Here is a 26215-nt window from a genome sequence, read left to right as displayed (position 1 = left end):
CAATTAATTATTGATGCTGGCGAAAATAACAAATTCAACATGTTAGCATTGTTTAAGCGTATAGCCTATACATCTTTAAGCGAATTGAATTTATCGCCTCCTTCCCTATGTAGATTGTTACGAATTCTTGATTGCCGTTAACGCCTTGGGGCCAGTCTCAGTGTGAAACTCGAGTTCCCGCGAGAGCAGCTACTTTCGGTGTTTGTAGTTCTCGGCGGGGGCGATTAACACGTATAAAATTTAATCTCTCAACGGCAGACGTTTAATCTTCCCTTTTCGCGACGGTTAGTCCGCTTTTCCCCGGCTTTCACGACGCCGGTTTACACGCGAGCGCCAGTTTTCCGCTAAATGTAACTTCTAGAGTGTCAGTGGTCACTTTTTCTGTCCCCGCCGGGCTAAAGAGATTGAAAAGCAGCTAAGAAGCGCGACCGCGGCCTCTCTATAATGAGCAGTTACGTCAAGAGAATTCCCTTGGACTCATTTTAGACTAGGCGAACGTGACCTCTTAATTTACTGGAGATTCGACTTCTTTTAGAATAGAATAATTGGTGATTTTCTGGAAAAATGCATTCGGCCGAAGGTTGATAAAATGATTAAGCTGATTCTCTATCCTCAAAACGGTGTATTATTTTCAATGGCGTCGCCCCGATTATTCGCGTTATCGGTCAGCCGGCCACTCCGGCTCCATTCTTGCGTCAACGGTGAAAGAAAAACGAGGGTGGAAAGAAAGAGGACGTAGTCTCGCGGTGACGTCAAACGTTAGTCGGCCACCGCCCCATTCCGCCCGTCGCCGCTTCCTTTTCCGCGGCGAATTTCACGGTTCACGGCTACGGAATATTTTCTTTTCGTTTTTTTCTTCCCTCTGTTCCCTGAAACCGCGGCGTTTACATCCGCGGTCTTCTTAATGAAAAATTCATTTCGCTTTTTTCCTACCACGGAGAAGAATCACAAGGCACGCACACTCGGCCTCCCTGGTTCTCGGCGAGTAACGAACAATCTCGGGGCATTGGCGGTGAGAATGAAAATTCATGGAATTCATGAATAATAGCATTGGGTTCGAGCGAAGAAACATGTCTGTCGGTCAGCAACAACCCGTGTCCGCCCCATTGAAAAATAAATTAAGGCGCCGGCGGCGGCGGCGGCGCCTCGGGTTATCGTCTCCCAGGGAGATAAATATTCGATCGATCCGGAGAAATTGACACTCAACCGCGGTCGGACGGCGCTGTTCACTCAACAGCCGCGATCATCTTTGCCCATTCTCTGGAAAGACGTCGTTCACGTTCGGCTATCTCCTATTCACAGGGGAAACTATCCGTTCCTCGACGTTTGCAAACGATATCAATTATCAATCTCTCATAAACGGTAGTTGACGATGCGCGATCCTCGACCTGATTCTTTTATAGACGATCTATCCCTAGTTCGAATTAGTCGCGCTCCATGTACCGTATTCTTCCTTTCCCGATTGTAAAATCTTATCGCAAAAATTCAGCTCAATCATTCCGTTTGAAAATAGCATCGAAAAAGGTCTTGGCTTTGATTCGAGACGTATTTCTTTCGAACTGCGACCGAGTGTCCGTGTCAATTACCCCGTCACGGACACCAACAGAAAATCGCATTGATTCGAGGGATGAGTAAAAGAAACAGGCATTGTGGCTTTGGTTCGCGGAGCATGACGAGTATAGAGATAGAAATCCTCGAGTCGAATTTTCGCCGAGCCGAAAAGGCAGACGCAAGCTGCGAGCAGTCGGTCTCGTGTACCGGACGGAATGCGAGTGGCCACGCTATGTCCGACCCAATTAAATTTCTTTCTGGCCACCGTCGCGCGACGCCGTCGTCTCGTTACTTCTTTTCATCTGGATTCGAGGTAAAATCATGCTGTTTAAACGCGGCGTCAGCGCGAACCCGAGAAAACGGTTATATCTCTCATCCTCTCTGGTTGCTGCCTTCTAAATAATTGCATTTTGCTGACCCGGCTTGTCTGATCCTCTTTCGCGAATATGCTCCCGGGAAAAATTACATTTTTCAGAATGTCCTTAATTGAATCGCATACCCCGTGATTAAACGGCAAAACACCGGCAAACTGTTCTCTACCCTGCCTGGAAATATAATATCATGGACGACCGGGATCGTAGATATACATACATACGTACGTACGTACGTATGTATGTATATCTACGATGTACTTGCGTACTATATATTCCTCGCTGTGTTTTATCGCGTTTTGTTTTCTGTCCTTAATCGACTTTGAATATGCTCGGCATTCTTAAAACGTGCTCCTCGTCATTCGTATTCCGTCCGTCTCGAGGAGACCTTGAGGACAGAAATGGGGTAAAAAAATCGACGTAGAGAAGGGCTGTGAAATCGATGCCGGGATTATTTCCTCGATAGAGCGAGATTCAAGTTATTGGTTACCGAAACTCAGCCTCGGGGACCCGCTGCTCCCCTACTCCTCCCACGGATTCTTTTCAATAAGGATGTGTCACCCTTTTTTACAAATAAGTGCCGTCTACTACTCACTGCCCCGACCGTTTTCCATCCCCGACGTTCGCATTTCGACGGATTCCGCGGCTCCCTTTTCATTCAAGAGACAGAGAAACTTCTCAAGGATTAGGAATTCATTACGACGGTTCCCGCGGCGCATCTTACAGGTCTGTTTCTTTGACGCCGCGATTGATACTTTCTTCCTTTCTCCTTTTGTCCCTGATGGCCATTGTGCTATTGCTTTTCACGAGAGATTGAGTTTGCCGGGCTTGATATAGAAAACGCGAGGAAATAAATTCCTTCTATTTTCTCCTTTCTTTCCTCGCTGTCTCTCCAGTCCCAAACTTGACAACCTGACTGTTATTACTCATCGAGGAAGAAGATAGGATTTTCCTTCGTTGTATTTTTTATAATTCCCTTCCCTGTTACGTGTTTGGTCAGCTCGCTGAAAGGGGTCCTGTATTTTAATCGCGTTTAAATATTAGAACAGAGGTGCAAGGTGGCTGGATAATACAATATTTATAGAGCCATTAACGCATTGTTTTGGATAACGCTGAGAGACAGCCGAGCTCGGGGAGTATATTTGCGGCGGAAACGGTGTTACTATAATTACACTGACCATTCCAGGCCCGGATACACACCGTGCGTTTACGTCTACTGCTATTTCTTCCTACAAAGGAGTCACTTTATAACTTTCAATCGAACGCGCTGCTCGCCCGTCATTCTTTCGGTGCGATAGAAAAAAAAAGGACAAGAAACGCGGGTTGGAGGCACAATCGATGGGCCTGTCGAGCGCAGATGAAAAGTGTTTGACATTGAAGTCGCTATGGGAATGAAAAAGATGGTTCCGGGCGGAAACACGAGCTGCAAGTTCGCGTGCGGCCTAGTATGACCTGGATTTTTGTTCTCCCCCCCATCCTTCTCGCCTCCTCGTTCCAACCGCTTCCTGGGGAGAGATGTTCCTGTACCAGCGAACGGTTTTTCATTTTCTCTCGCTTCCCTTTCCTCTCACACCTTTTTTAAACGCAAAAAGCTGCTGCGTTACCGTGCGCAGAACTAACGCGTAACGCCTTCGAATGAAGACGGACCCTCGAACGCGAGGTTCAATAACGATAAAGGAATTCAATGAATGTTTAAACAAAACGATATTGCCGCGAGGAGAAATATTACGGCTGGTACATCCACCTCTGTCTCTGTCGAAAGAGTGGAGATGCATTAATAATTACGCTACGGGGACGCGAGCAGGAGAATCTAATCTCTTAACGTCGCGAATTTGCATCTTATTAAAAAATAATTCACCGAGACGGAGAAGAAAGCGGAAGCGCTTCGCCTGTGCCTCGAGAAGAACGTAATTTCAAGCCGAATCACGGCCGAGGGAAACGAGAGGGAGAGATGGAGAAAGAGAGAGGGAGAGAGAGAGACGGTCGAGTCTTTCAGAAACCGCGGGCGAACTTCCACTCATTAAGAAAATTACGAGGGATCGGGAACGGAACAACAGTGCGAAACGTCGAGGATTATTATGTCTCTAGAAGTCATACGATTATGGATTTCAATGCATCGTATGCGGATAAATGAAATTTTGATGCTTCACGAGTTAAATCGCTGAATGATTTACATCCGTGGAACGAGAACAATCAACGTTGCTCGTTCCACAAAATTTATCGCTCGTCCACGAGAGACTTCGTTTTATTAGTTCATTTTTACATCTGCTCCCACTTTTCATTATCGGTCTCTCGAGCTGCCCAACGACCTCTCAGGATTATAGAATTCCCGCGAACAATCGTAGCGAATAAATCGCGCGGATTACATGTTAACGAGACGGCCCGAGGAAGCGCAAACAATTTAACTCAGCGCGGCCCTCGAAGTGTTGCATTTAAAAGAGAACATTAATTTCAGCGAGAATGGTTTTAGCCGTTCGTTTTTCACCGGACGCAATTAAATTGTCATGCGCGCCGGTGGCCGCACGCGTGCACCGCACGGGTCGCGGCTGCTTTTCACCCTTCGCTCTGTCCGCTTCGAATTAATACTTTTCCTTTCCGTTCCATCGAGGTGGAGAAAAACATCCAATTCCGCTCGCAATCCTGTTAAATCCTGTACCCGCCGACCGCGCGAAATTGCCCCGGTTTTAAAACGCGCTTCTTACGCGCACGGACCACTGCCCTGGGAAAACGCCAGTCCGTTCAAACGATGAGGCGTGCACGGTCAACCGTGCGAGCAGCCCGGTTCAAATTGTCCTAAGATTGATTTATACCGACGTCAGCTCCTGACGGTATTTCCCTTCCCTCTATATTTTTCTTCCGACTCGATGAAACCAATTGAATGAAATCGGACCACCGTTCATTAATGATATTTGTTCGGTAGCTGGACGAACGGGAAAGTAAACGAGAGGCAGACTTTTTTTAAGGATGTTCCTTATTAATGAGCTGGGACGATCGCAGTTCATTCTTGGCCTATCCACTGATCCTGCATGGAATTGAATTACACCTTTGTCCGATTTCTCAATAACACATCTAATCAATCTGTAAAAAAAATATTACCATCGAAGCTTCCTGTAATTGTTTTCTCTATTTTCCATTTATCGGTTGCGAGTTACCAGGAACATCAAAGCTCTGAAATAATTTAGCGTACCGTTGATAAATTTCGAAACAAAATGCAGTCACCGCTCAAAAAATTGTTCCCTTTGAGTTCACCGGTGCTCATAATTAATGGACGCTCTTTCGATCGGCGTTACGGTGCAAAATATGAATCGCGCGTGCCTCAATTATATTATTGGATTTAATGCGTTTGGTGGGTCAGAGGAACGACACAAAGGAAACACGAGAGAATTTTAATACATCGTTGATACACACTTTTGCAAATTAAAAGGTTCCGATTAAACGGTTCTCCTTGCTCCATTTACGTCGCCGCGTTCGTCGATAATAACTGTCGTTCCGGTAATTTGCTTCGTTCCCCTTTACGACCGGCATATTCTCCTTTATCTTTTTCCACAATTAGGCAATCCGCACTGCGAGTAAATTACGAGCGATAATATCGTTGGCTTTCTCCGGAATGACTTTGTCGTCGATTAACTCGCAATCAAAATTTCTTCGCGATCGATCGGGACCAAAGACGAGAGGAGGGGGGAAAAAATCGATGTCCATTTAGCGAGGCAAATAATTGGTCGAACGGATACGGCACGGCGAGCGTGGTAAGTAAACTAGATGTTTTATGAAAAGCCGGGCACGGGCGGACCGCGGTACAATGAGCATCGGGCTTCGTTACCGGGCATTGTTTCGGCGGCTGAAATGTTTCATGAAGCGAGTGAAAGCGACGCGGGTGCGCTGCCGGGACACGTGTATCGCTTGTAAACGCGTTTGTCGCTTCTACTGAGTCTCGTATACGCGAGCGCTAAAATATAGCGCGTTACCTTCGCATGCTACTCGCAAATCGTTCGATCGAGGATGCGCGTTCATCGCTTCCAATGCAACACGTACTGACTCGTACTCGAAAATTTGCTGATCTCACGAACCTGCAACTGTACGTAAATCGGGAAGAGTTCAATAACGATTTTGTGTCAGTGAACAGACCTAATTTTAATCGGAAATTAAATGAAAAGAATCACTCCATTTTTAACGTACACGTAATTCCTGGTATCTTTGATAATACAATCTCTAATTTACTTCCGCGAAACGTTTTATTAAACGTTAAACGTTCTCGGAACGTTTGCGGTCTGACCGAATTTCTTTCTGCAAAAATCGTTGAAAAAATAGAGGGAATAGAAACGCGACAGATGAATCAGGGAAACGTTTTTCGTTTCGCTTGGAGAACTTCTGCGCAACGTGAAAATTTCTTGACAGAGACCCCTTCCAATCTCGAGATTTTATCTCTGTCCGTTCCACCGCGAAGAAAGCTTGTTCTCTGAAACTTCATTCCGCTCGCCAACTACCGTAGCGTCTACTATGATTTCATTTTCAATCTGTGCCAGCCGATCGCTTTGAATTATTTTCTTGTCGATTTAATTTCAATTGGTTAGACTGTATAAAATTATAGAACGGTGGGATCGGTTTGGAGGGAAATATGCGAGTTTGATTCGAACCAAAGCGCTGAAAAATGTGAAAAAGGCTGCACAGATGTGCTCCGCGAAAATCTCGTGTGTTGCGAAATGTAAGGAAGATCGTACGAGATTTAACAGAGCACAGCCAAATAGCTCCTCTGACGTTTACTCACCGAGCATGTAAATATACATAGAATACCGTAATAATCCTGGTCGGACGAACAACTTTGCCTTCCGTCTGACCAATGATTGATTACTCTACTGCGCGCCACTGCCGCACGAAGCTCGCGCGTTCGTCGGCACTCGAGTGGTAGATTATTTAACCATTTTAATCCAAACTTTCCTATTGGATCTAGCTACCAGGAGCAGGGAAAAAGAGGAGAAAAACGCAGCTTTTTTCGGCCGCAGCGAGCTTTTATCTCGGATTATATCCAGCCGCACAATTTCCACCCATCGTGCCGGCCGTTCCACCTACGTGTTTCAAGATTGCGTAACGCATCGAGATTTCTCCACTCCTCTCCCTGTTCCCGCTTCCTGTTATGCAACTGTTCTCGAATTTCCACGGAAACGCGCGACGGAAAAATCATTTCCCTGTGAATTATGTGAACGATTTAGAGCTCGATACGTCGTCGGAACTTCAAAGGATAAAATTTCGGTGTTCGATTCAAAGAGACGCCTCGATGTATCGGGTTCCAGCTGGGAGCCAGCGCGAAGGCCGCCCTTGTTCAAATTCTCGCTTAAACGCGAGGTTTTCATTCCTGCGGGAATTCACTTGACGGATCGCAAACAACGACCGTACTTCTCGAGTCAGTTTTTGCATTTTAAACCGGGTCTCCATCGTCCCTGTCTCAGCTCGGCTTTTATAGATAATTTCGTGAACCTTTGTTTAACGTTGCACGCGAGTTAGAGCGATAACACACTCCTCTTTCTTATTTGGGATCAGCAATTTTTCGAGCATGCACTTCTCTTCCTTCCGGGGAAGTTTCCCCGTGGTACGTGCCACAGCATAGTCGGCATGTTTAAAAGCGTTACGAAGTTCTCGTTCAAAGAAACCTGACTAGAAATTTTGTACGGCCGCGCGTAAATGATGCAGGATCAACCGGAGTTAAGTATGTGTACACCGTCGCTTCGTCGTTTCTTAACGGAACTTAACTACCTCCGGCCGCCTACACCGTCAGCGTTTTCGCCTCCGTTTTAAATTCGTTTATCTATTGCCTTCGCTAACCTTTTTCCCACTAACTTTGCCTGTGAACCTTTCATCGTCCCTTATTAATTATTTTGGGAATGCTGACTATCGAGGGTTCCTTTCACAAGCCGTTCTCGAATCTAAAGTAGAATTTCGACGGCGGAACCAATTTTTATTGACAAAGCAGAACGAAGGGCGAGGCAGACTTCTTGTTCGGGTTACGCACAAAGGAAGATATTAAAAATATTACTCTTTGAAAGTCTCGGTGTTCGCGAATTCTTTTGATTTCCAAGTCTAATAAAAGCGCGGGTATCGCGCCCGTTAACCGATTCCCTTCTACGAGGATGGGCAAAGGGGTTGCCGTCGTCATAGGTCAGACACAAATATTTTACCCTTTCACCTTTTTTCACGGCCTCTCTTTCATCTTCCCACGAAAAAGCAGCCTCTCGTAGGCAGGTGTCTTATCTCCGGCTCTCGTCTTTCTTCTGAGGGTGTCTTTTTAAGAAGATTCCACCGATTATCGAGTATGCCATCTACGGAAAGGTCGCGTCTATCGGTACTCGCAGTTGAAACTCGGCCCGGCTGCCTCTGATCAGTGTCTGCCGCGAATGCGAAATCTCTCCTGTTTCACCGTCCCGTAGAACAAATATCAGCCCGGCAGGTTCGCCCACGCCAAACGTGGCACAAAGCGCGCGCACTTAGGGACGCATACGAATTGGAAATTTATACGTACGATAAACATTTCTATCAGGGAAATCGATATAGGGAAATTTATTCGAGATACGGAGGAGGTAATACGTAGATAGTGATTCCGGTGAGAGAGCCGGAATGACTGACAATGAGGACCCAGTGTTCCTCTCCGCGGGGACGAAATTCGCGGGTACGCGATACTTATTCCGCTCTCCACCGCGACTCTTGAAACTTGTCCCATCGCTCTGAACGCTCTTCCGAACTTTTCTCTTTCGCGAACAATCGAGTCTTCACTTACCTAAACCACTCATCTCTATAAAACATTGGATAATGGATGTACTAATGAAAATAATTGAAGTAGCTATGTAATCTTATATAATAATAAATATCCAGTATAAAAATGTTAAAATCCAAGTCTACCACTCAAAAGGTATTATGCATAAATAGCAGTTTTATGAATGTAACTCGCGTTTTTATGATTCCGGACCACTGTGCGACGATATGTCCGGAACGGGAAACTGAATCGAGATGAATCAAACGGCATTTTAACTCTTTGCCGTACTTTAATGAGTCTGACTCATGATTAGAATCTCATGTTCAACGAGAATGTGCAAAGTTCGTTAATAAAAAGCGGCGGGAAATGACTTGGGAATGCACAAAGCCCGAATTTTCGCGGGCTAAATGGTACGGCAAGAGATTAAAAAGGGGGTTTTTTCGTTTCGTACATCGCAGGTTTCACCCGTTTATGATTATTTCCTGCGGACTTATGAGCCGTTTTTCCTTCGTTCTTTTTTGTTTGTCGAAAAACTTCGTATACAGCGGATATAAAAAATGTAATTACATTGTAATGTGTCACCGGCAAAAATCTGCGGTCTATTCAATATAATTCTCGTCTCATTAACGCTGGTTCTTCTCACCGGTACAAGCAATAAAGGGGAAACGATAAAAAAGTATATTTGATCGCGGTTAACCGGAAAGCAACAAGAAACTCTTCCTTTGTGACAGATTAATTTGTCATGCTATTCGTCGTTCAACACGGTCGCTGAGTCGTGTCGCGGTGCTGGCGCGGGTACCTCCGGGCACAATCAATATTTATAAACTATTCAATCCTCGTGGAGTCCGGTTCGCGTGCGCAAATATTTCATAGGGCATCGCAAGAGAAAAAGCCGGCGGCGAAGAATCAACCGGAGTCGATTTAAATTTTAAAGTCACACCGCGCGAGTCGAAGAGGAAGAGAGACGGTGTCGTGGAAAAGGAGATTAACGAAAGGGGGAAAGTGGAAGAAACGAGAGCTCAAAGAAGAGACAATTTTCGCATCTCGTGGAATAAACGCGGCAGACACGGCGTTCTTGTTCCACGGAAAAAGCGTATTTTTCAATTTTGTGACCTTAATGCAACCACGCGCTCTCCTCTCGTTCCCCTCGCGTCGTTCCCCCTAGCTTTCGAACTGCGTCTTTATTTCGAGCTGTTCATCCCGTTGTTTGCACGCCCGCGTATTCGTACGCACAACGCATGCATCCGCGTAAAGCCGAGTTTGCACGGTTACCGTCCGCAGTTCCGTTTCGACAAGATCCAATGGAGCCCAACGCAGCGTCATTACGAATTACCATTCACTGAAACTGCTCTATTCAAATAACGATTAACATCGTTCCCTTTAGTTTCAATCTCATTAGGAAGCAGCGTTCGTAATCTGGAATCAACTCGAACAGCGTAAATTCGTCTTAAGACTACCGTTGGCTATTCTCGTCGCTCGCGTAAATAAATTCCACCGAGTGGCTGGATATCGGTTGCCTTTCCGGAAACGCGTGGGGTAGAAAAATATTCAAATCGCTTCTGGCGCATCGGCGAGTCCAAAATCAACAGTTGTTCGATTCCCGATGAATCAGTGTATTGGCAAGCTTCGTTTCGAATTCCCGTTCCCAAGGAAATTACGATTAATGCAATTTAGGATTATCGAACCATGTGAAATCGCTCTTAGTCCATTCCAGTTATTATTGTTGGTTCGAAGGCAGAGGCAAATCGTCGGGTTGTTGAGATTTCGACTAATCTCCAATTCAAACTACACTAACCGAAGTAACAGTTCTACGATTAAACCTACAAACGGTTGCCTTAAGTTTGTGCAAACAGTCCGAGCGTAGAAACATTGATAATCTCGTCCCACGAAAAATCCAGTACCGCGCAAGAATTAAATGAATGAAATTTTGTTTCAATGAAATTCGCAACTCGGAAGGGGGAGCGGATTCTATCCGGATAATTGATTTTTACCAAATCTAGATTGAAATCGGTTCGCCGAGCGAATCAACGTTGCGCGCCGCGCCGCGCCGGTCGGAATTCCATGCGAGCGAATTCACGCGCTATCGCGTGCAGAGGAGCGCAACGCGATTTCCGATACAGAAAAACTGCGGTGGGGGCGGCGGCGGTGTACCACCGTCGCTGTCCATCGGGCACATTGTTTCCACCGTGGCGACGCGACCGTCATCGCCGAGGACGCCGAAACACCGTCCGGTCGGTATTGACTCCATTACGCGTGACGATGACACGGGCTACCAACGCTGCCTCCGCGCTTTCCTCGAGTTCCGCCTCGCTCGCCGCTATCAAGGTCTCGCCGCCTCGAGAATTAATTTATTACCGGGCAACCTACTAAATTGGACCTGTCCGATCGTCCAGCCCTCCGGCGATACTCGATCGACGAACATGGTTAACTTCGCTGAATTTTAAGAGGCCTTCCCAGACGGGGACTCAGCGTTTAAACGCTAGATAGAATTTATTAGCTGACATGGTGGATACGACTGGGTAAAAAATCTGGTAGACGCAAGAACAGATACGTCTTCCTGATTTGACTCGCGTGTCGTTCGTATTATAAAACGAATAATGTAACGTAGGCGTATGTAACAGGTCTGTGGACATCTGTTCAGAAGTTACTTGGCGTCCGGCAATGAATCAATTAACTAAACGCATCGCGGCAATAAAATGGGGAGCGGAACGAGTAGCCGGCCGCTATTGTCGACGCGTACTTGCGATAATAACAATAAACTCGGTCGGTAGCATCGGTCGTTATGTGTGATTCCGAAACGCGCGGCACGACGCACTCGTAACATCATTCTTACTTCCAATGTTTGCCCTCCACCCGGACCCGCTGCGCGTTCACGTTTCCGGTTCATAATTAGCCTTCGCGCACGTTTACAGTATCGCGTTGCCTTTGCGTTGCACAATCGGTTTATTCCGTCGCAGGCAATTAGAGCATTTTTATTTATCGCGGTTATTTATGTGAAACCTTGTGATAAGCTAGAAACATTCTAATAATAGATAATATTATGCTAATAAGCTAATAATTAACGAATAATTTCGTTTTGTTTGTTAAAAATGGTCTGTGCGTAATATCAAGTTGGAGATTTAATACCAACAAAGATTTTTACGACTTCCATTCATTGAATTGGAATTTATTATTTCGAAATGGGTCATAAAGAAGTGCATAATTTCGGTAATTATGACTGGTTTTTCTTAAATTGATTCGAATCGATTGTAACAGTCTTAATTATCCGGATCGTGCGATTATCCGTCCGACTGAGGTATGAATTTCTCAGAAGTCCGCTACTGCAAGAGTTGAATGGCAACGCGGTTGATTATTAGAAGATCTCTAGATTGAAACGCCTTACTTAGGAACGGCTTTGATCGATCCAGAGAATCTAATCGGTTAAGGATCTCAACCGGACCTGGATTCTCTTTGCTCTTCAAAGAGGAAATTCGGTTTGTCCCTCGGGCAAAATTTAAGCACCGAAGTCTGCCATGTATTACTTCCCGTTCGTGAAAAATAATTCTGGATCTTCTCGGTATTGACCAACCGTTTAAACTGTCATTCATGAGCGATAGTTGTGTTAGGTCTACTGAGTTTATAACCAAATTTCCAGAAACCCAAAACACTTTAGTTTTTGACGGAGTTCCGCGATACTGTCAGAGATACATGTAATTCGATATATTCGTGTGATCGCTACGTCAATATCATCGCATTCCCCACAATCACACATCACTGTCTGGGCAATAGATGAACAGAGACAACGTCGTAAAAGGACGGCCCAAACGCCTGCAAGCGCCCGCGGCTCGGCCCGTCTTCGCCGAAGCAGCGACAACTGTGCGACGCACGGAGGTGCCTCCATCGCAACGACCCCGAGGACAGCTGGCGACCCGACAACCGATCAGGAAGACGATCCTGGTGGAAGCCAAAGCCAGTACTCAACCTCGCCGACCGCGGGAACCCTCGGACCGGGCTAGGACATCGCTGCCATCCCCCAAACGACCCTGCCGCTCTTACGTGATGCCCGATGGTGGACAAGTGGAGGTGCCGGTTGGCGTAAAGTCGTGGCGCGTAAGGAGGCACGGGAAGTGCCGCATCCTTCGCTTTGCTCCCAACGGCAATCTGAGATACGCCAGCGAGTGGCGAGACATACAGTGAGTATCCCGGAGGAAAACGCAGTCACGATCGACTTTCGCGACCCCCAATGAACATACGCCCGATCACGGCTCCCACTGTGTCAAGGTTCACAGGTATTTGAGGATCGGATCCCCCGTTTTGGGAGGATGCGCAGACATTAGATCACGGGCAGTGTGCGGACTAACGTCGAGTGCTTTCTTTTCGAATAACTTGTAGAATAACTCAGCTTGATCGAGTCTTTGACGGTAGACAGTGAATCATCGTGGAGAGTGTTGTGCCTTCTTTTCGTTTCGCGTATGTTCGTTCGTCACGATATGGGAATATTTCTTGTACACCCTGCAAGCGATTACATCAACGCGACGATACCCAGCGGAGATTAATACCTGGTTCCATTTGTAGAAAACCGACAGAAACTGAGGTCAAGCAAGAAGATGGAGCGGCGACCGAGGCGCAGAAGACGGAGCAGAGTCATTCATAGCAACGGTGATAACCTTTGTACTCTTTGAAAATAAATGATGATTATGCACAAATTCCACAGCCCGTGTCATTAACAGAATACCTCTTCCTCTAGTTTTAAGTCTGCGAAAGATTCACGGACGGGCGACCTTACGATTAGTGGAATTTAAATAGTACTTTTCAGACGCATAAAATTCTGTTTTATTTATATGTCAAAGGGTTAATAACTAATTAATGAAGCTCGATTAATTTTTTCACTCTTGATTTTCGTCTTACTTTGGCTCTTAGAATACGATACTCAAACATTGTCCACTAATAGGTTTACACCCTGTATAAACGCAGCCTTACCAAAAATGTAGGAAGAAGAATTCAAGTACCTAACGTCGACTGATTCCACATTTGCCTACGGAGTTGCCGGTGTGTCACCATTAATAATTCATATCAATGAAAGTTGGTGTTATTCCTACACCCGATATGCAACCGTATTTTTTACAAGTGGCTAATTCATCTTCATTCGAAATTCAATTCCGATTAGATTTCCATACGTGGGGAATTTCAACCGACATTTGTGTCGCAAGCAAACGTACTATTTACCCATTTCTTTTTTCCATCCCTTGACAAAGGTGTCTGACGTTTTTGCATTCACGAGAAAATATCCGCGACCGTTTTTTCTTCCTCCACTGGCGGAAATTGTACATTTCTCTCTCTGGCGGTGTTCGTCGGCGGCGAGTCATTGAAATTATTCATCGAACAATTGAATCTGTCAGATACACTTTCGCGATAACTCTCCCGTCGCGTTTGGGCGACGGTTGGAGCTTATCGAGTGAAATACTTATTTGTCCGAGAATAAACTCGCAAGAAAATTTACCATAACCGGCGAGATTTGCACGATACCTCGTGACAAATCGGAATTGGCAATGAACGATATGATACAAACGGGACTATCGACCGGCATACGAGGCCGGAGGGTGAATCGCTCTGGGTTTATATGCCAATAAACCGTGCGGGGACACCCGTTTAATAGCGAGCCACCCCTATAATGAGCATCTGTGAAGGGCCACGTGTATTTGTGGCAGAAATTAACGAGCGGATACCGTCTTTCATCGATAAACTCGAGACCACCGTGCCGGTGTCGTTGGTATCGATACGATGAAACCGTCTTTTCGAAATTGGATTCTCACGTCTTTTCGTTCGCCTCGTTATTTTTAAATGCCGATTAACGAGGCTGGGTACTTCGTTCGCCCCTTTGTTTCTCGTTTTTCTCATTCTCTGGCCGGCTACGTGTCGGATTACCATCAACGGAAAAAGGATTGCACTAATTATATCGGTAATTAGTAGCCAGAGAGGCGGCTAGTAACAGTAGCGTTTTCTCGTCAGGTTTATCATGGAAAATTCATTCAACGATCAAAGAGGGGAAACGATTCGTTTGATTATCGAAAAATTTTAATTCACTCGTAAGGCTGGAATGTTGGCCAAGGCTTCTGTAGACTCTCGTAACGGATAAATATTGCTTTCCTACACGCAGTTCGTTCGTTCCGCGTTGATTTCCACTCGAAAATAAAATTTCGTTCCGTATCACGCACGAATGCCGCCACAATTTCTGTGGAACACGTTTGCTCAATCATTGCGGCAAGGAAAAAAATATTGCAAGCAAGTCTACAGTGGTGGAGAAAGAAGGGTGGGTCGGGGGAGCGGTGGCAGTCCAAATCGAATAGCGGAGACCGTGGAATGCGTAATAATTCGGCGAGAATTCGAGCTACGCGAGCTCCGAGCCCGGAAACAAACGAAACGTTCCTGTGCGGTATTTCGATGTTTTGGTGTGACTTCAGGAAATGGATCGGTTGATAAATTGCGCAACTCAACTGTTCTCCCTTGTTCCGATGGTCTAACCGAGACAGAGCGAGGGACGGAGGGCAAACAGGGAGAAGTACACGGTAGCTACAGAACGTTCCTCTACGGTGCGGTGCATAACGCGCGTTTTGCTTAGTAATCGCGGCTTGGAATACTGCGAGTATAATTATGTGCGCACGGTTTATTCAATTACGCCTATTATGCCGTTACCTGAAGTGGAGGCCGCGCTTTACCTCGCGTGAGAGGCAGTGCACCAGTTTACGGTCCCATTGCGAAACCTCGCTCATCAATCTTTTGAACGATATGGAAATTGACGTAACGTGATCCGTCACGGGTCCCAGCTACCGTGGCCCACCGTGTGCATGCATCGCGATCACTTTTACGGTCTATAAATCTAAATGGAGTCTAGTATAAACGTCGTCTCCGGAGGCTACGTTCTCCTCTCTTAGCAAAATGAAACTATATTCAAATATATCATATGTGAATTAACTAAATAACTGATAAGATGATTGAATTTTCAAGAAGTAATCTGTTATCAAAGGCTGTATTTAATAAGAATTTTCGATAGCGATAGGAGAAGTTTGAATCCATCATTTTGATGGATCGCGTCTAGTGTATAACATGAATAGAGGTAACGACCGTCGCATACGTATTTCACGGACTCTATCAGTATAGGTAAAACTGATACCCGGGACTACTTCGTATCATACCGCGGAGCATCTCTCGCGTCGACAGTTACGAAATCGGTTAAAGGACGGAGGATCGGACGTTATTGATCGGTGTGTAAATAATTTTTCAAAATGTTTCTCTCACGCGCGAAACTTTATCTGTATTCACATTTCAACTCTTCCTGGCTGCATGAAAGCCCGTTATGATTGATATAAGTTCTAATGTCTAAACTTCGTTAGAGTCATCGTTAGGGTTAACAATGAACGCGGACCCATACGTCATTCGTGTATGAATAGACCGAACTTCTTATGTTTCATGAAAGTTCGTGATTTACGAACTTGCATAAGGAGCCGAACTCTTTCTTTGTGGACCCAACTATGAATGATATTCCATAAAAAAGAAGAAGTAAATTCGTCGTTCTTTCTTGTTAGTTCGCGTGCTTCCGTTTGACGGTGAATAGAATTCTATTCGACGAACGAATCGAAAGCCAAGATTCGCTCGTATGCGCAAACAAGCTGACAATGGGAAGCGATAGCCTCGGGTGCTACGAGATGCAATTATGCCCTCGCATGCATCGCTGTCTACATGCAAGCCTGGCCAACCCTCAGCCTTGAACTCGAAGATCTAATCCCCCCGGGGAGGTGTAGCTCCGCAAAGACACCGCGAACATCTCTCCTTTGAGCTCGTGCGCTACTCGTTCTTCCCCCGTTTGCGATCGCGCTTAACTCGGTTCTTAAGATGCTTGTTCCTCTCTCCACGAACAGCGGAAGTCGAAAATATTTACTTAAAGTCAAAATGTGAGATACTTTAGGTTGTTAGGGGCCGTAGATGGAATCTTGTGTAGTTTTAAGGGGAAGGAATAAAAAGATTGAGTACTCGGTTTCAAGGAAACCATCGGAAAATATATGGCAGTCCCTTTTTCGACGCCGTTATCGGGGTGACCGTTGTGTATTTTTACGTTTACCGCTTTCTTTTATAGAGCTCGTAAAGTCGCTGGTACTTGGTGTACTGATGTGTGTGTCCCACCGATACAAAGATATTTCTTTATTCTTGATAAACCTGTAATAGGTTTACTTTGTAATCATTCGATAGGAATCATCCGAATGGGTTATGAAAAGTATACGGCAAGATAAAAGTTACATCTACGAGACACCATAAATTCCTCAGAACAAATTTTTCTCTATCACTTTGTTAAAAAAATAAGACGAACTATACACAATCCGTATGTCATTCTACTATGTCCTAATCATTATTCTCAAACAACAAGTCTGTGCATATAGAATTTGGAACCGACGACGTTGCAATCGAGGGACATCGTTCGTCTGCAGAGAATCTCTGCGGATAAACAAGCGAGTACATCCACTACAGACAACGTCTTAATCTTCTTTCGCAGAGTTTGCAACGGGGAAGAAACCGGCGGAGGATGGGGAAAGGATACCGTTCCGACTTCCAAAGGAAATTAGCAAGGACAAAGGGAACCGTTCTACTTTCGAGCGATACCGTGCCCGGAGGAGTAACAACTAACAACGAACTCGAATCACCGTAATTACATTCTTTCCCGACGACCCGGTAAGTAACGAAATGCCAATATATCTGAAACCGTTGCGGTTTGTATCGGACCGTCAGTCATTCCGAATCGTTGTTGACACAAGGATAATTAGGAATATTTGATCGACTAACTTTTTGTGTGACGAATTGACAGGCGGAATTTTTACTGCCACTTAGCTTGGAACGCTTGGAATGCAAGCCGCATTTTAAGATCTGGTTCACGTTGTCGGGTACGAAAAAAGAATGATTCCGTCGGGTGCATACTTTATTTCGAGGATACGATTTCCTCCGCAGTTTAGAACTCGGTTCCGGTGACCTTAGCCCTCCGAAACGCGGCCGCGTTTAATGTCTCGTAATCTTTCGGTAAATACGCGTCTTTGTGAAAAACAGGAAACATGTGAATACGGCAAAGCCGATTTAATCCCGAGACTCACTTCAGAAAGAGTCGGAGGATCCTCGAGAACGAAATTCATTCCACGGGGTCGAGTCGCGCGCGGTCTGTTCTCCTCACTACCAGTTTCCCAAGTAGTCGATCCGGACACTTGTCTTCCGAATCCGTCGTTGCATTGTCTACTCCAGATCCGTACACAATGTTGTTAATTAGAACGAAGTAGATAAGAAACGACGTGACTCGCGAGGCGACCTACTTAAAACGTATTATATTATTTTTCTCGGGAGATTGTTTTCGATTTCTACATCGCGAGAGAGCTCTCGCAAAACGAATTTACCCGCGTCCCGCAGTTATCCACCGGATTCAGCGTTACGCGAACAGTTTTACTCGCGGAGAGACGTTTCTAGTTAATGACAGTGCATTTCCGTGGAACGCGCACGCGAGTTTAATGCGAGTCGAGCGCACCGGTTTCCGGGGCGGAATCCGCACGAGATACGTTTCCACCCTGGCCACCCTCAGACGAGCGACAAATGCGCGCACTGATTTTCCACGATTTCGCGTTCCGTCCTTCTTCCTCCCGGCCTCTACCGCCCTGCCTCAAATTGTATCGCGATTCGCGAGTTTCTTTGCCATTCACGGGGCCACTTATCCAAATGCACGGCCACCGAAGCACCGGACTTGCGAATAGACTCGAATACACGTCGATTCACTCGCTTTCCCGTGTACGAAAAGCAAGCTGTAAATGTAGCGTAAGTAGCAACCAGGCTTCTCGTACGAATCTTTTTTCGAACACCAGTTCCTCCATTTAGAGATACGAAAATCAGCGAACTCGAGCCTTCAGAACGTAGTTACTTTCCGAATAGTTTTCTCAGGTACTTTTTACTTTATACAATGCGTAGAAAGAACTATTTTTAAGAGCTGTAGTAAAATAGGTGGTCGGAGGAAAGGGCGTAACAGGATGTTCCTCTGGCTCGCGACTATTTTCATAACTACACCAACGTCCCTGCCAAATATGCAAATCAACCGTCATGGAACGTACGCAACGTTGTTTAAGCACTGCTTGTTTCTAATATTCATGATAGGAATGTCTTCGTTCCGAAAGATACGACTCCTTGATCGGATTTGGGCTGCTCTCCAACTATTCTGAACTCCGTCACCGGACACCGATCCGCATTTTACATTTTGGCCACGGGGCGTGTGTAACCACGATTCTCGATTATGGAGCTCTAAATCCTCCTTTGGCGCGTTCGGAAGCCGGGGAAATTGTAGGTCGAATCGGGAGAAAATCGGGACACCGGAACGACATTCATTTTTTCGCTCGTCGCGTTTCGGTAAACTGCTGTCAAGCGATTTTCATCGATTTCGGATAGCTGCGCCAGGGAGAACCGTGAAACGTGTACGCTTGCCTTTGAAAATATTAGTTCCCGGCGAAAGGCGATTCAATTTCGAGGCCCGAAAATTGTTGCGAAACATCGTAAATTTGAAAGCTGTCGCGTCATTGATCGTCGCTCGCGCATCGCGCCGTTTCACTGGACCTTGCCGAACGATTTTACGTATCATATATATATATAGTTTTTCTATTAATAAAATCACCTATTACTTTTAGTTGGAAGCTCTATAATTATCTATCTTTCTCCTAAGTAAAAAACCTTAACAAGAAGTATTTTATTTTCTCGATTATGAAAAATGCAAGTCGAGCAAAGGTGTTTGCGAAACTAATTTTTCTTCTTACACAAATCCAGAGCACTGGGAATTGATTAAAATTCATCAGCTTTTTCTCGTTAATAGTATTTGAAATTCGTTCTTTGAAATTATTCGCTAATTAACTAGTTTTCCTTGAATAAAGTAATCAATGCGACGAGAAGGAAATACCTGGAGTATTCGAGAGCAGCATAATTCGCGGAGTAGCAGCGCATTCGTGAGCAAGATGAGCCCTGAAGCATCGGAATTTGACCGAAAGGAGTTATTCTTCTGGAGTCGCAACTCGCGGAAGTCGCTGCGACGAACCTCGGGAGCCGACATTATCCCACAATTTCGTCGGCTTCCGCTTGAATTTCGAGTCTGACGGAAGTTTTGTCATTTGCTGTCACAGCCGTCAGCGGCTCGTCTGATACTTTTAATTACTTTTATTGCCATTTCGAAGACCTCGTCTCGTATTTAAAGAAAACCGCGCCGCGCGATGGATCGTGAAATCAGGAAACGGCATGCCTTTCACCATTTTTTTATAACATCTCTTTATTACTTCTCTCTCCGCTGATTACTTTCCTCTCATTTTGTATCGTGCGAACCAAGAGATGAAAAAGAAGTTTCGAGTTCCCTTCCGAACAGTATTAGCTGGGGAAGTTCGCCCAGTGCACGCGTTATTCGAACCCGGTTCTCGCTCAAAAATCTTAATTTACGGGCAACGCGAACGCTATTTAATTTGCATGCCGTTGCAAATGAGAACCGTGGCTCGCGCATAGCAGGGAGCGTCGCGAAGTAAATTTATTCCCGCTCGTTCCGGCCGAATCATACCGGATTAAACGGATGCATTAGTACGGCCACGAGTACATTAATCCGCGCAATGAATAAGGGGACATGCCTCCTTAATTATGCGATAAACAAACAGCTCTCGAACGCTCAGATCCAGTCGAATCAAAGATGGAACTTATCACTCCTTTCAATGGTCGCGCTTTACGAGCTCGCCACGATTTTCCTCGTCACCTTTACGCGACGCTATGTTCCCGAACGAATGGTAGATCCGGGTTTTCTCTCCTTTCTTCCCTCTGCCAATTCCCCGGTGACCTCTGGCCGACGAGCAGCTTCCGTCTTTTTATTCCCTTTTAGGATCTTTGAAAAACCTCCTGCGGGAGTGTTCGTCATGTAATTACTCGTTCTGGTTGCGGTCTATATCCCCTCGGACGCCCACGGATTGCACAAACCTGAGATAATCCATTCGCCGGAAGAATCAGCTCGCTGCTATCACGAAAATTTTATCTATCTTTCTCCCGCCGCCGCCGCTTCTTCCATTCTCCGTTTTATGCCCGCGACGCGCGTTTCTTTCATGCCCGATGTCACCTCCTTTTATTGCACTTTCCGCAACCCGACGAATTCTCCGCGAAATCTGCTCTCCGGTGATTCATTAATTCTTCCCTTCTTTTGTCTCTGTTCGCTGCCACCCCGGCGCGCCGCGCGTAACGATCATTGCTATCGCTGCACACGTACAAAACAGATTTCGGATGTAACGCGAAGACGTGTACACGTTGAAAGTTTCGAATCGCTTCGTTACTTTTTATTCACTATTCGTTATCGGCCATTTTCGATAACGACCAGTTCCAGCAGTCTTTTTCTAGTCCCTTGCTCCATAAAAAGGGGCTCGGCCAGACGTTTAACAATGGCTTCGCAGCTTAAAAAGAAATTAAGCATCTTAGGACAATAAAAGAGAATGGGAGAGGGAATGGGTGGTAGACGGCAATCTTGGCCGCGTAATAAATGAAGCCTGGCGGCGCGATAAGCCGGGAAATGCCACGGTGAAATACATGACACGGTTCTCTCGCACAAAAACGTGCGCGGATCTCGCGTACATGTGTGTGCTTTATCAGAGGCGACGCGTGAGGCGTGCCACTTAAAGAACATCGTGCAGGGAAAAGGGGGGTTGGGAAAGGTGCGCAGAGAAAAGGGCAGAGGGAACCGGCAAGAAGGGCGAGGCGATTGTGGTCTTAAGATAATGCGCGTTGTGCGGGGGTAAAACGGTGAGAAGGGGTTGTCGTTGACGGGAATCGATTCACCACGTGGCTTCTACGGCTGTTCGGAAACGATTCTGCCCTCCGGAATCCTTAACCGTGTTAAATGGTAATGTACTCGGTAATTCCGTCCTGACTAAGGAAACGAGCGAGAACTTTTTAAATCGCGGCCGAAAAAATGTCTCAAGTGTTCGCCCCTTTTTCCAGGGGAGAGACTGTGTCGTCTGCATCGAACGAGGAACGCGCGATGATCGCTCTTCACTGCGTGAAAACGCGAAACCATTCACGTCTTCGAAAGGAACTTTTTTCTCACGTATACAGATCGTTCCAAAGATTCCATTCATACTTGAAAAATATATAGAATTTGGTTACAAGAGATTTTGACGAGTTTACGTTCAAATGCCTTTGTAAAAATTTGTAAATAGTCTGATGCAAGAATTTTTTTACTTTGTTTGTGCGATTGCGTGGTTTGGATACAACCTGTACATCACTCGAGCAGCGCATCGACTTTTTATTAATGTCAGTGAATCGATGCGTCCGTGCTGGATTCTCGATACGGCTGCCATTCAATCGGTTCGAAAGCGAAACGTAGGCGGGGGTCGGCTCGGCGGGTCGTCGAAGAGAACGCGCGATTCGAAGGACACCGCCGCGCCGGTTGGTTCGGTTTTAAGAGGGGAACAGAGAAAGGAATTAGTTCACTGCGGTTATATTTAGCCGTTAATCGGCTCGTTCGTTCAACATTTTCCCTGACGACGATTTATTTTACGGGTAAATTGAATCACCGCCGCGCCGTATACGTCAATTATAATTTTCTCTGTTTCCCCGCCGCTCTCCTCCCTCGGGTCTCCTTTCTGTTAGCCGACGCGCGATGAAAAAGCTCGTTGGGATCAGTTTAGCGTCATAGGTCGATAACGAAACACGGCTGACGCCTCGATAAAACCGGCGCCAGGATTATTCACATTCACGTTATTTCGATCGGCCGTCGATCCTTTCTACGCCGTTCTCCCATAATTCTATTATTATTTATAGAACGTTTAATCCACTTTTCATTGTAAAAAAAATCACTCCCCTGCCGTGTTCTTTCAATATTCAATACAGAGAGGGAAGTACATATTTTTATTGTAAAATAATTTGTTTTACAGTTTTTTGGGTCTCTGCGGTAAACTCGTATAACCACCCCTTCTTGTCTGAGCTTACTGCTTATGATCTGAAGCTTGGGACAATAATTCTTGGCCAGCTCCGGCTTGTGTTCATTTCCCCTAAGGGGACTAGATTAAGATTCTATGTATTTTGGCCAGGGATCATTGTCCCAATCTGTACCATACATTTTGCGTCACTTTTGTTCTGATCATATGGCACTATTTTTTATCCAGTGCTCGTACGTTTATAATTATAAACTATAGTTCTCACCGTCTTGTTCTCGTTCCTTAATATCTATCAGGAGATATCTTGGCATACGTACAAGTGCCAGTTTCAAAGCTTGTTCGTCTGTATTTTATTAGAAAGATCGCTGGAAAACGGCGGAGGAAGTTGAGACGCCGGCGACGGGAGAAATACGAAACGGTTCGAGGGAAAGTTGAAAACTTCACGGCACATTTTTCTTTATTTAAACCCCGGACGAAGGAAATTGCCACGGTTCTAACGCCCACGCTTGAACGACGGCACAAATACTTAATGGGGTGTGATAACTTTTTGTATACGCGCCGCCTCCTCTAATTTCTATCGTCATTACGGCTCCGCAACTCCCTTTTTTCCCCCTTTACGCTCTATGTAAAAAAATCCGCCGTCCCTTTGGCCGCGATTCTTAAACAATTTCGCGGAACGGTGCGTCGCGTCACGTGATTCCATGTAAATTTGTCTCATTTTGTTCTTAAATTCGTCCTCCCAAAGGTTTCCAGTATTCAAAGCTCTGCATTAAAATATATTATACTTTCATGAGTTGTGCATAATTATACGTACGTGCATAGGTTTGACATCAGCGTAGCGCTAGTTATTTAATTCCCGGCGTCCAACGCGTACGCACGACGCGTTCGCGAGGAATCTCATAAATTCAACAAATGGAATGTTTAATTCGTTCTGAAGCGGACAATTTTCGTTATCGCAACTTATAAAGTGGGCACGGATTCCGGTGGAAATTATAAATTTCCCGGGAGAAGATTTATATTCGTGTACACGCGTGCGCACGCGTTCCCATCGCGATCATCATCCGCGCACTGTTATCGCCAGAGGACGAATACAAATAGGGGCAAGAGAGCACCGCGGTGTAGTTCCGAGTCGAACTGCGGGAAATTTTCATACATCTGCATAGAATAAATATTAAAGAAAGGGAAGGGAAAAAGCGGTGAACACCACCTGCCATCTACCCATTTTGTATTCTGGAAGTTGCCGGATCGTCCGTGCAATCGCGCGTTGAAAGTCAAGTTGTCTACCCTCTGTGTCTTGCTATTCAAAAAGCTTTTAGCTATTTTTGCATCTCACCGGTTTGTATGATAAAAAAAAAAAAGTTCCACGTCTCGGTATTAAAGAATGAAAAGGTGCGACACGGCTCGTGACGTAACGTGGATTACCGTGGCAAATTTGATCGTGTCGTTGAAAAACAGGTGACACGTGCCACGTTTACGTTTTTCCGCCGTGCTGACGTGCCCACGAATTCGCGGCCATTAACGCGGATGCATTCTTCATCGTTTGTCGGCTGTCGCGTCCCAGCCACATCGCGAAAATACGCGAGATTGAATTAATAAGGGGATGTAACAGGAGACGCCAGCGTCACGGAACAACGAGAGCGCGTTTATTCGTTCTTCAATTACTCTAATTGGTCGAGTTTAAAAGCAGAGAGAGGAGGAAGGGTGGATACACCCGTGCGCGTTGCGCTGGACGAACGAAACTTGGCCGAGTGACGTAATCGTAATCAAGTGGAGAACGGGATGAAAAGTTACTCGTTCACCGGCTAACGAATATTAACCGATATAATTACCGAGCCTAATTAGCGAGATTGAAATGCACTCGGGAATGTTGAATGGATTTGTATTCTGAAATTATCCACGGTCGTTACATATTATTTTCTTTGCCCGAACGCGACGCCACGTTTATTTAATCGTTTAAACGTTAAGTAAGACAGTCAGTTCATTAGCCTATCAATTTCCTGGCGATTGATGTGCGATAATATTGTCTCAGACTGATAGTGAGAAATTGATAGCCGCGTTCAAAGGCGAATGTCTCATTATTGATTATAGCTTGACTATATTTAATATTACTTCCCCAATTTCCGGGAATTTTTTACAGAGTGTCTCAAAAAAGATATTAGAGACGAAAATCACCCCTTTTCAGTGCTAACACTATTTCTGGGACATACTGTAGTATGTCTAGGCCCCTGAAAGTTAAATTCGATTTCCCCGAAGTCTGCGCTTTGCTCAAGATTGAACTTTAAGGTTTAAGAATTTATACTGCCCTTCGTTAGACGCAAGCTCATTTTCTTGCCTAAACTCTGGAAGAACTGAAAGACAACATTCTTTGTTACGGTAGGTAGTAAAGTAAACAATCTCCCGTGAAAGGAAGGACGACTTCTTATTGTCAGCCTCGTGAAATCAGCTTCACCTTCTATCTTGGATTTTTCTTTTCCCCCGTGCTTCCCGGTTGTAGAAAGGATCAACTTAACTTCACTTCGTACTCTGTCTCTCTTGTTCCTCTTCTACTCTGCCTTCTTTCGCCACTTCTACGTGCCTATTGCTCTTCTTTTATTAAGAATTTTATACGTGATTGTTTTACTAGATTTTCGTTTTATTCGGTACCATCCTGATTCTCGTTCTCCAAGTATTTTACAAGTAGAGATCGTAGCTTCGTTTCTTTCGTAACAGAAAAAGCATCGCCTGTTCTCCGGGAATATGTAGATTCGAGACGGGAATATGCTGCTCGAATTTCCAATGTCGCGTTTTCCACGGTAAAAAAAGAGATGCACTGGGGTTCCGTGGAATAATCTGCGGAAACATATTTTCCCGGGTTGGTATTACACAGCTGCGATGCAGCTGTTATACCTGTAGTTCCGAGCGACGGGCTTCAACGTCGGTGTACCAGAAAGATGTATACTTTTCGTGCCACGTCATGGCTGGTCTAATCCGAAAGGGTACGCTTGATAAAAAAAGTAATTGGTTCTTTCCTCTCGACCGGCCGTTCGTTTAATCAAACGGTACGACCGACTGTCTCGCTAAATCTTTACGTCGCTCAACTCGAGTTTTCCATCGTTGCGTAACAATCAATCACGCCGCGTTTCGGTACGTTAGATTCGATCCTGGGTGGTTGCATTCTAGAGAGGGACGAATCTGTGCAGGGGGAGGGGCTGGGCGAGAGGCGCGTTAACCCCGCGGGATTGGCCGTCCGGTCAGGAAGTGAGCGACGTCGGTTTCGTCGTAGCGCACGGCAAACGGCTCGCATCCGGCCCCGGTTCTCTCTTTGCTTCCGCGTCCGGTTCCGCTTGCAGTTTCCGGTTTTAATAGCCGTTGGCCAGCTGCCCGCGGGCCACGTCGTAACCTGAGGGAGCGCTAGGCGTCGAAGGGTTAAAGGAACATGTGCTGCCCATTTCGAGTTCAACTTCCTCTTATCGCACTCACGCTTTTCCAGGATTATTCGTTTTTAGAAAAAATAGAACTCTTTTCGTTTATGCTTTTCCATGGCTCGATTAAAGAACAAAATGTAGACGAGTCGATATCGTCACGGAGTCGCGTCATCGGGAATGGGAATAATTCCCGAGTGTTGTTTCGGTTGA

General features: G+C 45.6%; 1 protein-coding gene across 1 annotated transcript in view; it reads right to left on the bottom strand.

The window, feature by feature from the left end:
• The window catches only part of Octalpha2R (alpha2-adrenergic-like octopamine receptor), an 81318-nt gene that overhangs the window by 6010 nt on the left and 49093 nt on the right, over nt 1-26215 (bottom strand). The gene's annotated exons all lie outside the window — the stretch shown is intronic.

The sequence above is a fragment of the Ceratina calcarata genome, unplaced genomic scaffold (genome assembly GCF_001652005.2).
Source record: "Ceratina calcarata isolate Rehan_Ccalc_2016 unplaced genomic scaffold, ASM165200v1 scaffold97.2, whole genome shotgun sequence".
Lineage (NCBI taxonomy): Eukaryota > Metazoa > Arthropoda > Insecta > Hymenoptera > Apidae > Ceratina > Ceratina calcarata.
The sequence above is the reverse complement of the archived record's forward strand: the minus strand, read 5'-3'. Positions and strand labels throughout refer to the sequence as shown.